The sequence below is a fragment of the Macrobrachium nipponense genome, chromosome 39, assembly GCF_015104395.2.
Source record: "Macrobrachium nipponense isolate FS-2020 chromosome 39, ASM1510439v2, whole genome shotgun sequence".
Lineage (NCBI taxonomy): Eukaryota > Metazoa > Arthropoda > Malacostraca > Decapoda > Palaemonidae > Macrobrachium > Macrobrachium nipponense.
The window spans coordinates 48,419,876-48,433,691 of NC_061099.1; the positions used below are offsets into that span (position 1 = coordinate 48,419,876).

Here is a 13,816-nt window from a genome sequence, read left to right on the forward strand (position 1 = left end):
AAAGAGTACAAGGAGGTTGGCAGACCCAGGCCAAGACAACATACATTTTGAGATAATAAAAAAACCTGACTCCTTTAGCAAATACATACTTATTGCAGTTTTATAACCATTTAAGGGATTTTGACGAAGGAAAAATCTATTTCTGGGCTCAGCTCGTGTCGGCCTATGAAAGTATCCTTAATATCATTCTTTCTAGGTAAAATTAGCCTAAAATTACCAGAGAAAAACAAAATTAGAAAATGTCAGTAAAACTGACTCGCTCACTCTTAAAAAGAAGTGTCGGTATGATATAGGGGCGAGTGTGGAACACTACCACGAGACAAACACCAATTAGAACTTCCCTATCAGAATCCCTCCAAGAGAGAGCTGATACCAACGGGCGATGCAGCCTCTACTACTACTACTAGAGGACGCCACGGACAGCAGCGCCCCTAGCGGTCATCCTTAATTTTTAGCACCAGCGACAAGTCGCCATTTTCTTGTGCTCGTGTTTTCTTGGATTTATTCGTACTATCTACGATGGAACGCTCAGCAATTGCCACGGCTAAGTTAAGTAACTCATAAGTAACATTTTACCGTATTTTTATCTTGCCGGGTACCAGTATTTTCCTCTTAATAGTCATATACGGTTTTTTCCCGGTTGTCTCGTGGCGGCCATGCCGCCCCTCGTTAAGAATTCCCGGTCCTCCATACTGGGACTTCTTATACTTATGGGCTTACTTTATCACATTCATTGTTTTACATCGAGTTTTAGCTAGTTCAGCCCTCCTACCATTCTCTTAGCTTGGTATTTAGGCTATTATTATTATTATTTCCGGCCCAGCATCCCGGCTCTTCTCTACATCGGCTATCGCTGGCTCCGAGTAGGCTCCTGTTTCTTGGAACAGTCTGCCTCCTCCTGGGCTTCTTTCTCTTTTTACTAAAAGTGTCTTCCACCTTTCGCATGTTATTTTTATTATTATTATTTAGGTGTTAGGCTAGCCTAGGTGCTTGTTTCCATGTTATTGGTACAGCTTGGTTCACGTGGCCCTACCACGGTTGTGTTGCTCGCGGCCTAGGCCACTTGCGGTCACGTGTTCCATAGCACCTTACCCTGCCCCTTCCCTCCCTCTCTGATATAGGGAGGAGCTGGGGGACCCCTTCGTTGTTATGACAACCTCATCGCCTTCTCTCACACTCTCGGAGGTGACCAGGGGGTCCCCAGCGGGGGGTTATAGGGCGACCACTATGAGGTACCGGGTCTCCATGCGGGTAGTTGGTGAGGCGGGGAGGAGTAGGGCCATCCCTCCCCCCTTTTCTCGCTCCCGCCGTGTGTTTCGCCGGGACCTTCCTCCCCCCTCCCCAGTTGCTCAGCCACCTCACGATACGTAAGGAGCCTTCCGTCGCAGCCGGGGCACCTTTGGTTATTAGGTTATTGGCTCCGCTAGCGGGCGGAGGGTGGGCACTACGAGTGGTCGGTTGCTTGCCTACTATATCCTTATATCTCTCCCCCGCTATCGGAAGGGAGCTTACCCTTACCTACGCACTCTTCTAGTAGACGGCGGAGAGAAGTTGTTTTATTTTTGTTATTTAAGGATATACCCTAATTATAGATATTTTACAATGAATTGTGTGTTATTATATTATTTTTTTCAACCCCATTGGCCCCCCATTTTTTTTCCGTCGTGGTTTTCCATTACACCACTCCTAGTTGGTTGATTCTTGTGCTTCCGCCATTGGCGGAGCCATAGCCTATCTTCCAACCTGGTTACCACACGTATTTTGGCGGGGCTCTGGTTTTATCTAACTTTATCGCTCCGGCACCAGCGGAGCATATGTTAGGCTGTAAGTGTTTACTTGGTACTCATGTACTTTTTCACTTACAGGCTACCAACTGCCAGGTCCCGGCCTGTAACGCGACGCTCTACGACCCCTGTGGACATGACGAGTGCAGGTCTCACGCCCCGTGTGCCACGTCGTTCAACGAGACGATTGTCTGGCACCCCGAAGCCTGCGCTATATGCTACGACCTGGCTCGGTCAGCTGGGAGATGGGGTAAGTCCATTAAAGGCTTACTTATGATTTTACTAACGAACTTCTAGTCGTAAGTTTGTTAACCCCGTTCCACAATTGGCAGCTAATCTCACCTTTCTTTCAGGCTAGCGGGGTGAGGGAAGTCGCCCTCGCCACCCTGAAAGCGTGGGTGGGCGGCTTTGGAAAAAACGCCGCCAAGGGCCAGCCCTACATTTTGGATAGGAAGCTGGCCATCCAGATCTTCCCCGCGGGCAAGTCGACGGGTTACGTCGACCCCTTGTCCGCTGCCCCACTGATAGCCTCCATCCAGCAAGACCTCCAGCAATCGTTTGGGGTCGTAGCCTCACAGGAGTCGGTTCCGGACGTCGCTGCCCTGGACCTGAACCTTGAGCCAATGGCGGTAGTTAGCGAGGATTTTGTTTGGTTGAGGTAGGTTTGTCGGCGCTCAAGGTCTTTCCTTGGGCGCTCCTGGATCTTCTCCTGTCCCCTCTTCTTCCGCTTCTTTCCAAGGCTTTTGTGGGATCCGAGATCCCTATTCGCCTCCCGCTCTCTCTGTACCTCCTAAGGAGAAGGGAAAGAGAGAACCGAAGACCTTGTCTAAGTCGACTTCTAGGAAGTCGTCTTCGTCTTCTTCGGTTAGGAAGTCGTCGACTTCCTATGCCGATGCGGTGAAGGCAAAGCCGGGCTCTTCCCAGTCGAAGAGCTCCAGAAGCAAGGCTTCGAAGGAGAAGGCTCGCGCTACCACCCGAGTCACTGCCTTCTCCGCCTCCGCTGCCTCCTCTCCGGCTATGCCGGCAGGGGTAGCAAGCACCAGCACTGCGTTCCCCTCCACTGTCTCACCAGGAGTGATGGAACAGGTGGGGGTGCTAGTAGGTTTCCCAAATTCCGCATTGGGCAACGCGTTTCGATCAGATGTTCGCGCAATTATCGAACAGTCTGTCTCAAACTGGACAGTCAATCCAGGACCTCTCTAATAGAATGAGAGAGAATGAGGACCGAGTGGCTGGGCTAGCTCAGGCTCCTCCCCCTCTCCCCTGCATCTAGCACGGGGATTCTTCAAACTTCCACCTTATGACTCCTGCCAGCTTTCTCTATGGAGAACCCATGGAGAGTAGCTGCCTACGCTCATTTAAGGACGGAATGATTTTCTATCCCCGGAGTTTGGTACTCGAGGATTGGAGGACTTTCGAGTTCTACCCTCCGGGTCTGACGCAGCCTTTCATCGGGTTTATGCTAGGCTGACGCCACGGCTCTCACGAGAGAAGACAAAATCTCGAAGGATCAGTTCTTTACAGTAGAGATCACGCCCAGCGGGAATGGGTTCACTGCCTTGAGGACTGGGAGTGTACTAACACTAGACTCCAGGCCTACAAGAGTCCCTTCACTATTTTCGCGACGGAAGAGGAGGTCTTCTTTCCGTTCGCCACGAAATTGGTGGAGAAGGCTCTTCAGGCAGTCCTCCAAGGATGAGCCCATTCCACAGTTGAGGGAGTCGGAGTCTACTCTCCACTCTTCCCCGCCTTCGGAGAGTTTGTGGAAAACCTGCCAGCTACATTCACGCTGGGTAACTCAAGCCGGACTGCGCCATGGACCAGTTCGGTGAGAAATTACCTAGGCTGCCGGATTCCCCTAATCCAGGGCAGAGTTTTCGATGCGCGAACTAGGGTTTGGCAGGTCCCTCAATTCTCTCATCGTTACAGAAATGGCTGCTCTTTCCTACGCTTCGGAAACCGCTGTTCAACGATTCTAGCGAAATCTCAGTTTCAGACGGTTTTCTGTCGGACGCTTTTGACTTCTTCCAGGCTAGGAGGAACTGCCGGAAGCATGTCCTACAAGAGTGCACAATCAGGCATGAGCCTAATAGACTCTTGGGCTGCAAGCATGTGGGGAGCGGATCTCTTCCCCAGAGTCCGCAGTGAACGAGGTCCACCAAACGAAGCTGCTAGACTCAACCAGAGCCTTAGAGCTAGGTGGGGTATTTTCTCTAAGAGGAAACAGGAATCCGTTCCCACTGCTGCAAGAAACCAAAGAAGGCTGGTAAGAGGTTCCAGCCTTATAAAAAAAACTCCAACATCAGCAGCAATTTGTGCTAGGCAGTCCCAGTTACCCAAACAGGGACAACCTTCCACATCTAAACAGAACCAACCTTTCCTCCTGGTGCCCCAGCAATCTCAACCATCCACTTCCTACGCTATCTCGCCGGCCTTTAACCCTGCTTATGAAGGCTCAAGGCTACTCTCAACCGAGAAGGTAGGGCGATGAGGTTACTTTCGTCAGCGTGGCGCAGGAAGGGGCACGAGGAGTAGACAGTTCAGAGGAGGGCGTGGTGGCCAACCCGCCCATCAGCAATGAGGCTCCCCAGGTAGGAGGGAGGCTGTTTTCCTCTTCCCGCCACAGGTGGGGGTTTCAGCAATTGGGCACAGAGCATAGTGTCCAAAGGATTAGGCTGGAGTTGGATCAAAGATCCCCCCTCCAATCAAATCATTTCATCAGGTACCGTCAAAAGGAATTGATAGATACGCGGAAGAAACTCCTCAGAAAGGAGCTATTGCGAGAGTCAAACATCTAAAATTTCAAGGGCGCTTATTCAGCGTGCCAAAAGAAAGGCTCAACAAAAAGAAGGGTATCTTGACTTGTCAAAGCTAAACTCTTTCATTCGCTGGCGACAAGTTCAAGATGCTTACCCTCTCGCAGTAAGGACCCTACTTTTCCGCGTGGAGCCGTCACATGCTCCATCGATCTTACAGACGCATACTATCATATCCCTATAGCCAGGCACTTCCGCCCATTCCCTAGGATTCAAGGCTAGGGAAATCAGACATTCTCATTCAACAGTGATGCCTTCGGTCTGAATGTAGCCCCAGGGTATTCACAAAAGATAGCAGAATTGGTTGTACAACAATTGAGAGCTCAGGGAATCATGGTAGCGGCATATCTCCGACGATTGGTTGATCTGGGCACCAACAGTCGAGGAATGTCTCGAAGCTACCAAAAAGGTAGTTTCAACTTTCTGGAACAATCTGGGGTTCCAGATAAACAAAAACGAAATCCAGACTTACTCCGGAATCTCATTTTCAGTGGCTAGGAATCCAATGGATTTGTCTTCCCACAATCTATCAATTCCAGTGGCCAAACGGAAGAAATAGCAAAATCTGTCCAGGCAAATTCCTCAAATGCAAACAGACGTCAAGAAGAAACCAGGTTAGAGATCCATAGGGTCTCTTCAGTTTGCTTCGGTAACAGATATCCTTCTGAAGCAAGGCTGAAAGATAAAATCGAATTTGGCGGTCAGAAGAGGCAAACTCCAAATATCGAGACAAGTTGTCAGTAATTCCACAGATCCTCCGCAACCAACTACGGCCTTTGGTCAAAAGTAAGAACTTAGCCAAGAAGGTACCCCCTTCAATATCCCCTCCAGTGTTAACCATTCACACGGATGCATCCCTGTCCGGGTGGGGGGATACTCTCAGTTCAAACAGGTTCAGGGGACTTTGGGTCAGTTCAATTTCGCCAGCTCACATAAACGTGTTGGAAGCAATGGCAGTATTTCTTACTCTGAAGAGACTGCTTCCCCCGAAGAAGTCTCATCTAAGGCTAGTTTTGGACAGTGCAGTGGTAAGTTTCATTGCTATCAACAGAGGAGGGTCCAAATCCAAGCATGTGAACCATGTCATGATAGCCATCTTTTGCATTAGCAAAACAAACACAAATGGCATCTGTCTGCCACTCACCTGGCAGGAGTAAGAAATGTGATAGCAGACGCCCTGTCCGGTCAGTTCCTCTGGAATCAGAGTGGTCTCTGGACGTCGGGTCATTCCAGTGGGTAAGCCGGAGAGTCCCAGGTCTCCAAGTGGATCTCTTCGCCTCACAAGCGAACCACAAGCTCCCTTGCTATGTGGCCCCCAACCTGGACCCCTGGCTGGCTTATGCCACGGACGCCCTGTCGTTAGATTGGAATCAGTGGAGGAGGATTTAATATTTTTCCTCCAGTGAATCTCTCTTGAAAGTCTAGACAAACTAAGGTCTTTCAAAAGGGATAGTAGCTCTAATTGCACCGGACTGGCCGTAAGAGCAACTGGTATCCTCTTCTTTTGGAATTGGGGTCTCCGACCTCAACGGATCCCAATCCCAAACTGTCACAATCAGTACAAATGAGGACTGTGTTCGCTTCCTCAAGAAAACTCTTCACCCTAACTTTATGGACTTCATGAAGTTTGCGGGCTAATAAAGATGCTGACATTGATCCACAGAATATTCTCTTCCTAGAATCAGATAAGAGAGAGTCAACCATAGACAATATGACTCAGCTGTTAAAAAAATTAGCATCTTTCTTGAGAGAATCGAACACTACAACCATGACAGTTAATTTGGCTATATCTTTTTCAGATCCTTGTTTGAAAAAAGGTTTAGCAGCTAGCACGATTACCACTCACAAATCGGCTTTGAAGAAAATCTTTCAAGTAGGTTTTTTCAGATAGATTTGACTGAATCTTATTTCACATCTATCCCTAAAAGCCTGTGCTAGACTTAGACCTTCTCAGAGGCCTACTACAGTTTCATGGTTCTTAAATGATGTCTCAAACTAGCTTCAGATACTGACAACTCATCTTGTACATTCATAATGCTCCTGAGGAAGACATTATTCTTAATTAAGCCTAGCCTCAGGAGCTAGAATTTCAGAACTGTCGGCTCTATCCAGGGAATGCGGGTCATGTGGAATTCCTCCCATCAGGAGAAGTTCTACTTGCTCGGATCGTAGCTTTTAGCGCAAAAATGAAGATCCTCTTGCAAGGTGGGCTCCTGGAAAGGAAAAGGTTATCCCCACTTCACAGGATCCTTCTCTCTTGCCCCAGTATCACTCTTAGAGCCTTTCTATCTCGTACTTCTTCTAGATCCTCAGGTGCTCTCTTTATGAGAGAAAAAGGTGGTACTTTATCAGTTTAAAGGCATTAGACAGCAAAATCCTTTACTTCATTAAACAAGCCAACCCTGCCAGTCATTTCCAAAAGCACATGAATATCAGGGAGTAGCCACCTCAATTAATTATTTCCAACATATGAACTTTGAGGATTTAGAAAGTATACTGGGATGGAAATCCCCGACAGTCTTTAAACGGCAATTATTTAAGTCCTTGGAATCTTTAAAGTTTTCAGCAGTAGCAGCGGGAAACATAGTTTCCCCTGATACTGTTTAGTAGTTGTAGTATTGATCCAGGTCTCCTTTCTACCTACTTCAACCCAACATGCCTCAAACCTATCCGTCAGGCTACTCAACATCATAGCCTTAGCCGTTGTATCATATAGTGGATTGTCCCTTATTTTTTTGCTAGGGACACCCACTTTTGTACTGATATGTATTCAGTGTACCTACCCTTATTTTATGCTAGGGTAGACACAATATGTTTTGTATATTTCACCATTTTGTGTTTATGATGAACTTCAGTCACAATGTGTTTGTATAAATTAATTTTGGAATAATTGTATTAATGATGGATTTCAGTGTACCTACCCCTATTTTTATGCTAGGGTAGGACACATGTAGGTATATATTTTATAATTTTGTATTCTAGTTAAGTAAATCCCAAATTTTGCCTCATTTTACATGCATCTCTGTAATTTTTATTTATTTACCATTTAAGTACTTTAAGTTTACTAACATTCTATTTTTTACTGTTATAAATAAGTTAGTTTAAGTGCTTAAATTTGTATGCTGTAATTGATTTACTTATATTATATCCATCATTTTTAAACTGTTTTTCATTGTTCCTTTTCCATCTGTCTTGTTTCTCTGGTACTCTTTCATAGGCGACACGAGCTGAGCCCAGAAAGGATTTTGACGAAGGAAAAAATCTATTTCTGGGTGATTGGCTCGTGTCGCCCTATGAAAAACCCCCCCTTTTTTATGGTTTGTTTTTCCCCCTTGCAGGACAATGTATTTACTGTTTTAATTAAGGATGACCGCTAGGGGCGTGCTGTCCGTGGCGTCCTCTAGTATAGTAGTAGAGGCTGCATCGCCCGTTGGTATCAGCTCTCTCTTGGGAGGGATTCTGATAGGAAGTTCTAATTGGTGTTTGTCTCGTGGTGTGTTCCACACTCGCCCCTATATCATACCGCCAAACTTCTTTTTAAGAGTGAGCGAGTCAGTTTTACTGACATTTTCTTAATTTTGTTTTTCTCTGGTAAATTTTTAGGGCTAATTTTTACCTAGAAAGAATGATATTAGGATACTTTCATAGGGCGACACGAGCCCAATCACCCCAGAAATAGATTTTTCCTTCGTCAAAATCCCTTTTCCTGGGGGAAGACCTGTGTCGCCCGGTGAAATGTTCCTGTAGCACACATTTTTAGGTATAAATAGATGCTAAATATACCCCAGAGAAAAATCTATATGGAATGCTGGAGTTACTACCTCCATCTTGCTCACCCATATAGGGTGTCGAGTATAGCACAAAGGCGAGTGGAAGCCACTACCACAGAATTTTCTTTGCCAATTAGAAGTTTCCTCTCAAAAACCCCTCTGTAGATAGGTGCCGTTACAACGTCTACCTTTCGCTCGCTACTACTACTACTACTGCCCGAAAGCTCCATTTCCTGAATTATGCACCCAAGCTTGGTCCAGCTAAGGGCGGGGGACAGGAGAAGAGAGGGATGGGTTCACCTGGCGACACAGGTCCCCCTTCCCCCAGAAAATAGATTTTTTTCCTTTTGTCAAAATCCCTTTTCTGGGTTCAACCTGTGTCGGCTGGTGAAATAGTAATCAGAGAATTGGCCCTACAAAGCTTGTAATCACAAAATTTTATAGATATATAGTGAAAAAATAAAAAACTTTTTTCTTAAAATTAAGTTTTAATAACCAATGAAGCATATCAAGTTACAAAATGGTAAAAAAGTATCAAAATATGACCGAATCTATACTATCCTGGGACAAACAACAGGTAATGAACATAAAAAACAAATAATTATGAACTATGTACATGTCCAGGAGTGGGTTGATGAGCAATCCAGACCGGGACATAAGGCAGAAAGGCAGGGAATACAAGCGAGGCAGGTAGGTGAGAGTGAGTAACAAAAAGGAAAAAATAAAATTGCAAATAATAGAATACAAATATGGAGATATAAAACTAGGCCGTCTCAGGGGAGACAATGCTCCCTGCAGCCACTGCCGAATATTTAAGGGTCTCCAAATTCTTCAGATAGTGGCGTTTAAATACTGTCGGGGAATTTTCCAACCCGTATATTTTTAAGATCTCGAAGTTCATATAGAAAATAATTAACTGAGGTAGCCACTGCCCGATATCATGGACATGAGGGACTAATCCGGATTGGCTTGTTTAATAAATAAAGAATTTGTTGTCTGATTCCCTTCAAAAGAAAATGGATTCCACCTTTTTCTCTAATAAAAGAGGACCTGAGGACCCTTTCAGAAGTTCTGCCCAGATAAAGATTTTTAATGTAACGATAGTACATAATGATGAGTCTGTGGGAGCAAGGTATAATCTTTCCATGGAGACCACCTGTTTTGTGAGTCTTCATTCTTTGCTAGGAATTTCCGATCTGGGGAGAGCAGAACGTCTCCTGACGGGAGGAATTCAATATGATTTGGTTCTGTAGAGAGAGCCGACAGATCAGATATTCTGGCGCCTGAGGCCAGACTCATTAAAAATAATGTTTTCCTGAGAAGGGTTATATATGAGCATGATTGATTATCAGTATCTGAAGCCAACCTTAGTACATCGTTTGAAAACCAGGAGACCGTGTGAGGATGGTCCACGGGTCTCAGACAAGCACATGCTCGAGGGATAGACAAGAAGTACGAATCTGTCAAATCAATATTAAAGTCAAACTGAAATACCCTCCTCAAGGCAGATTTAGTCGTAGCAATGGTACTAGCGGCTAGGCCTTTTTCTAACAGAGTTCTAAAAAGGGAAATCGCCAGATTCATAGTCATCTTCTGGACATCTGATTCTTTTAGAAAGATGGCTAATTTCCTTACTGCTGAATCATACTGCCTGAGTGTTGATTCTCTTTTGTCTGACTCCATGAGCAGGATGTTTAGTGGGTCAATACTAGCATCCTTCTGTGCTGCAAACTTCATGAAGTCCATAAAGTTAGGGCACTCAGAATTCTTGAGGAAGCTGACACAGTCCGAGTTTGTACTATTTGAGTCAGTTTTGGGTTGGGAATCCGTCTGGGATGGAGATTCAATTCTAGTAGAAGAGGAAACCAATTGCTCTTCGGCCAGTTAGGTGCTACCAATGCTACTTGTCCTCTGAAAGATCTGAGTTTGTGCAGAACTTTCATCAAGAGGTTTATTGGCGGAAATATGTAAATCTTCCGCCAATTGTTCCAGTCTATGGACATCGCATCTGTGGCATGAACTAGAGGATCCAGATTGGGAGCCACATAACACGGAAGTTTGTGATTGGACTCCGTGGCGAACAGGTCTACCTGAAGGCCTGGGATTTGTTGGCAAATCCAATGGAATGATTTTGTGTCCAAGGACCACTCTGACTCCAGCGTTGTTCTGGATAGTGAGTCTGCAATGACATTCCATACTCCTGCCAGGTGAGCAGCTGACAGGTGCCAATAATTTTTCGTTGCCAACAAAAATATCGCAATCATTACATGATTTATTTTGCTCGTCTTGGAGCCTCCTCTGTTTATGCAATGAACTATCACTGCGCTGTCCGAGACTAGTCTTACATGAATGTTCTTGACTGGAGCTAGTCGTTTTAAGGTCAGAAAAAGGGCCATTGCCTCTAGGACGTTGATGTGAAACTGGCGGAATGTTTTCGACCATGGTCCCGATTGATATCCTTCAGTCTGGCTTTCAGCAGAACATCTGTTATTGAGGCAAACTGGAGAGAACCTAGAATTCTCTGTTGGGTATGACGAGAAGCCCGTTTGTTCTTGAGGAATTGTCTCGTAGCTTTCGCTATCTCTCTGCACTTCTTTGGCAGGAGAGATAGTTTGTGTGTGGTTAGGTCCCTTTGAATTCCCAACCACTGAAAGCGAGACGCCGGAATAAGACGGGACTTTTCCTTGTTTATCTGGAAACCCAGGTATTCTAGGAATTCTATTACTTTGGCTGTTGCCTTGGTTGCCCAAATGAGCCAGTCGTCTAGGTAGGCTACTAACATTACCCCTTGAGCTCTGAGCTCTTGAACTACTGTCTCTCCTAGTTTGGTGAATATTCTGGGCTCTATGTTGAGCCCAAATGGCATGACTGAACGAGTAAGCTTGTTTTCCTAGTTTGAAGCCTAGGTACGGAGATAAGTTTCTTGTTATCGGTACATGATAGTAAGCGTCTGTAAGATCGATATAGGTGGTGACGAACCCACGGGGAAGTAAGGTCCGCACCTGCGAGACGGTCAGCATGCAGAACTTGTCGCATTGAATGTATGAGTTGAGACGGGACAGGTTCAGAATCACTTCTTTTGTCCGAGTCCTTCTTCAGTACACTGAACAGTCATCCTTGAAATTTCAGGTGACTGACTTTCTTTATTGCCTTCTTTTGGAGAAGGTCTTTGGCATAGTCTAGAAGGTCTGTCGTTGGAATCTGGTGAAAACTGACCGGTGGAGGAGGTCTGCAGCGCCTCATTGACTGGTTGAGGTCTTACTTCCCCTGCCTCCTCTGAAGCCTCTGCCTCTAGAGCCACCTCTCTGTCGGAAGGCACCTCTGGCTCTGCTACTCCTTGCGAGCCTGTTAAAGCCTTGAAACACCCCTTGTGATTCAAAGGAGGCGTTGAAAGCTGGGGAAGTTACAAGGGCGGCCGAACTTGAAGGCTGTTGAGTCGGTTGACTCTGCGCAGAACAAACTGTTGTTGTGGCTGCGCCTTGGATGTTTAAGGCTTGTTGATCTGGGAGACAGGGACTGCTTGCACTACTTTTCTGAGACTGAGAGGTCTGGAAAGGCTGATACTTCCTAGGCCTTTTCCTACCTTTCGATTGTGGTCTGGGGGTCTCAAACTTCCTCTTGAAGGGAAGTCCCCAACGGACACGAAGGTTCTGGTTAGCTCTAGCCGCCTTGCTGAGGACGCTGTTAACCATGTCCTCAGGAAAGAGGTTGGCACCCCAGATCAACGCCTTTATAAGCCTGTTCGGCTCATGCCTGATGGAAGCATTAGCAAAGACATGCTTCCTGCAGTCTCGTCTAGCCACTATAAAATCATACAGGTCCGACTGAAAGGCCTGTAATAGCGACTTTGTCAGGACCCGGAGTAGAGGTTCATCTGCAAAGACCTTAGCCGTCAACTCTGCATTGGTGACTGAGTTAAGTGATCAGCTCAGCCTCCATCTTGCTTCAAATTCCGCCTTAACCATGGAGTCCAGAATTCTAGGCAAACGTTCACTGAATTGTGCGGAGGCACACTCCGGGTCGAGTTTGCCCACCATGAACGTTGCCGGAGCGCCAGCCCAACACTAGGTCTCCGGGGAAGAGCAAAGAGGCAGCCTCCGTCTCTTTTAGCTGAGGCTTAGGTTTGTCCTCCATTCCGGCTTGCAGTGTCAATTCTGCAATCTTTGACGTGCAAGGAGTCGGAACGTCCTCCGGCGCTACAAACATGGTATAGCAACCTCTGTGGTGTGTCAACTTGGTGTTGACACACTCCCATTCCGTGAGGGTGCAGACCCATGCCGACTGAGCCTGATCCCTAGGGTAGATAACCGTCTCTTTCGGGACCTTGTCTACCCTGACCAACGCTTCTTCGGCTAGTCTAGCGTAGCCTGGGAAGGGGAATTGTAGGCCCGCTGGGAAGAACTCATAGTCTTCCACAGGTTGGGTTCCGCAACCTTCAATTGTAAGCTTGCCCTCTGAAAATGGGGCATGCAGAGCCAACCGCTACGTGTTGCTGTTCTCGAATGGCGGAAGCTTGGACACGTCCAGTACCACAAAGGACTGCAGTGTGCAGTGTGTTTCCGGAGTGGAGGAATCCGGTCACCAATTCCTCCTGGGCCTGTAACCTCTGGGTCAGAGACAAGATGGACTGACCCGATGTTTCTAGACCTGAGGCGAGTTGAGTGGACATCGATTCGAGTCTCGAGTCCACTACTTTGCTCATCTTCTGCATGAGAAGATTAGCGAAAGCCTCTTGGTCAAAGCCAGACTCTGCCGGTCTGACTTTGGAAGACTTAGCTCTCGGCCCCTTGGGTGGGGGAGTAGCTCTAGCTGAGGAAGTCTAAGGCTTGGGAGCCAATGACGACCTGGCGGAGTCTGCCGGAGAAGGCTTGGTTAGTTTACCCGCCTTCGGCAGGTACTTCGTCTTCAAGGTTTTTACCTTGGGGGTTACCGAGCCCGACCTATTCCAAGTGGAAGTGGGCTTCACAGGGAAGCCCTGAAAGGAAGGAGGAGAAGAACGAGATGGACTAAAAGGAAGACTAGTCCCACAACTACCTGCCTCACTTACCTCCCTACCTACGTCCTGTTCCTCGGTGGCCATAGGCTCTTGGTGCAGGCTGATGGCCGCCACCTCCTCCGTCAAAACATCACACAAGCCCTCTTGGTCCTCCTGGGGGGGCTTGGGTCTCCTGGCAGATACACTCAGTGATGGGAGCCACTACTCCCACCGGTACTGCTGCCGAAACTAGGGCGTTGGAGTAGAGGAGGGCGCATAACTCCTCCGACAGCACGTAGGGTTGGCCGGCTCCCACGTTCCAACCAAACCCCCCCTACCCAGGCCTTAAGGGCCAACATCAAGGTCTTGAGCGCCAGATCAACCTGTAAGAAATAACCAAATTAGGTTCCCCAATGCCGGGGAATTTTCCCAAACTAAATGTGTAACATAAAATTCAGGGTCAGAACGAGG

At 47.0% G+C, this 13,816-nt stretch overlaps 2 protein-coding genes across 2 annotated transcripts in view; both read left to right on the forward strand.

Annotated features, from left to right (window-relative positions):
* The window catches only part of LOC135210327 (uncharacterized), a 702,311-nt gene that overhangs the window by 242,356 nt on the left and 446,139 nt on the right, over positions 1 to 13,816 (forward strand).
* LOC135210325 (poly [ADP-ribose] polymerase tankyrase-1-like) overlaps positions 1 to 13,816 on the forward strand; it is a 331,749-nt gene that overhangs the window by 195,934 nt on the left and 121,999 nt on the right. The gene's annotated exons all lie outside the window — the stretch shown is intronic.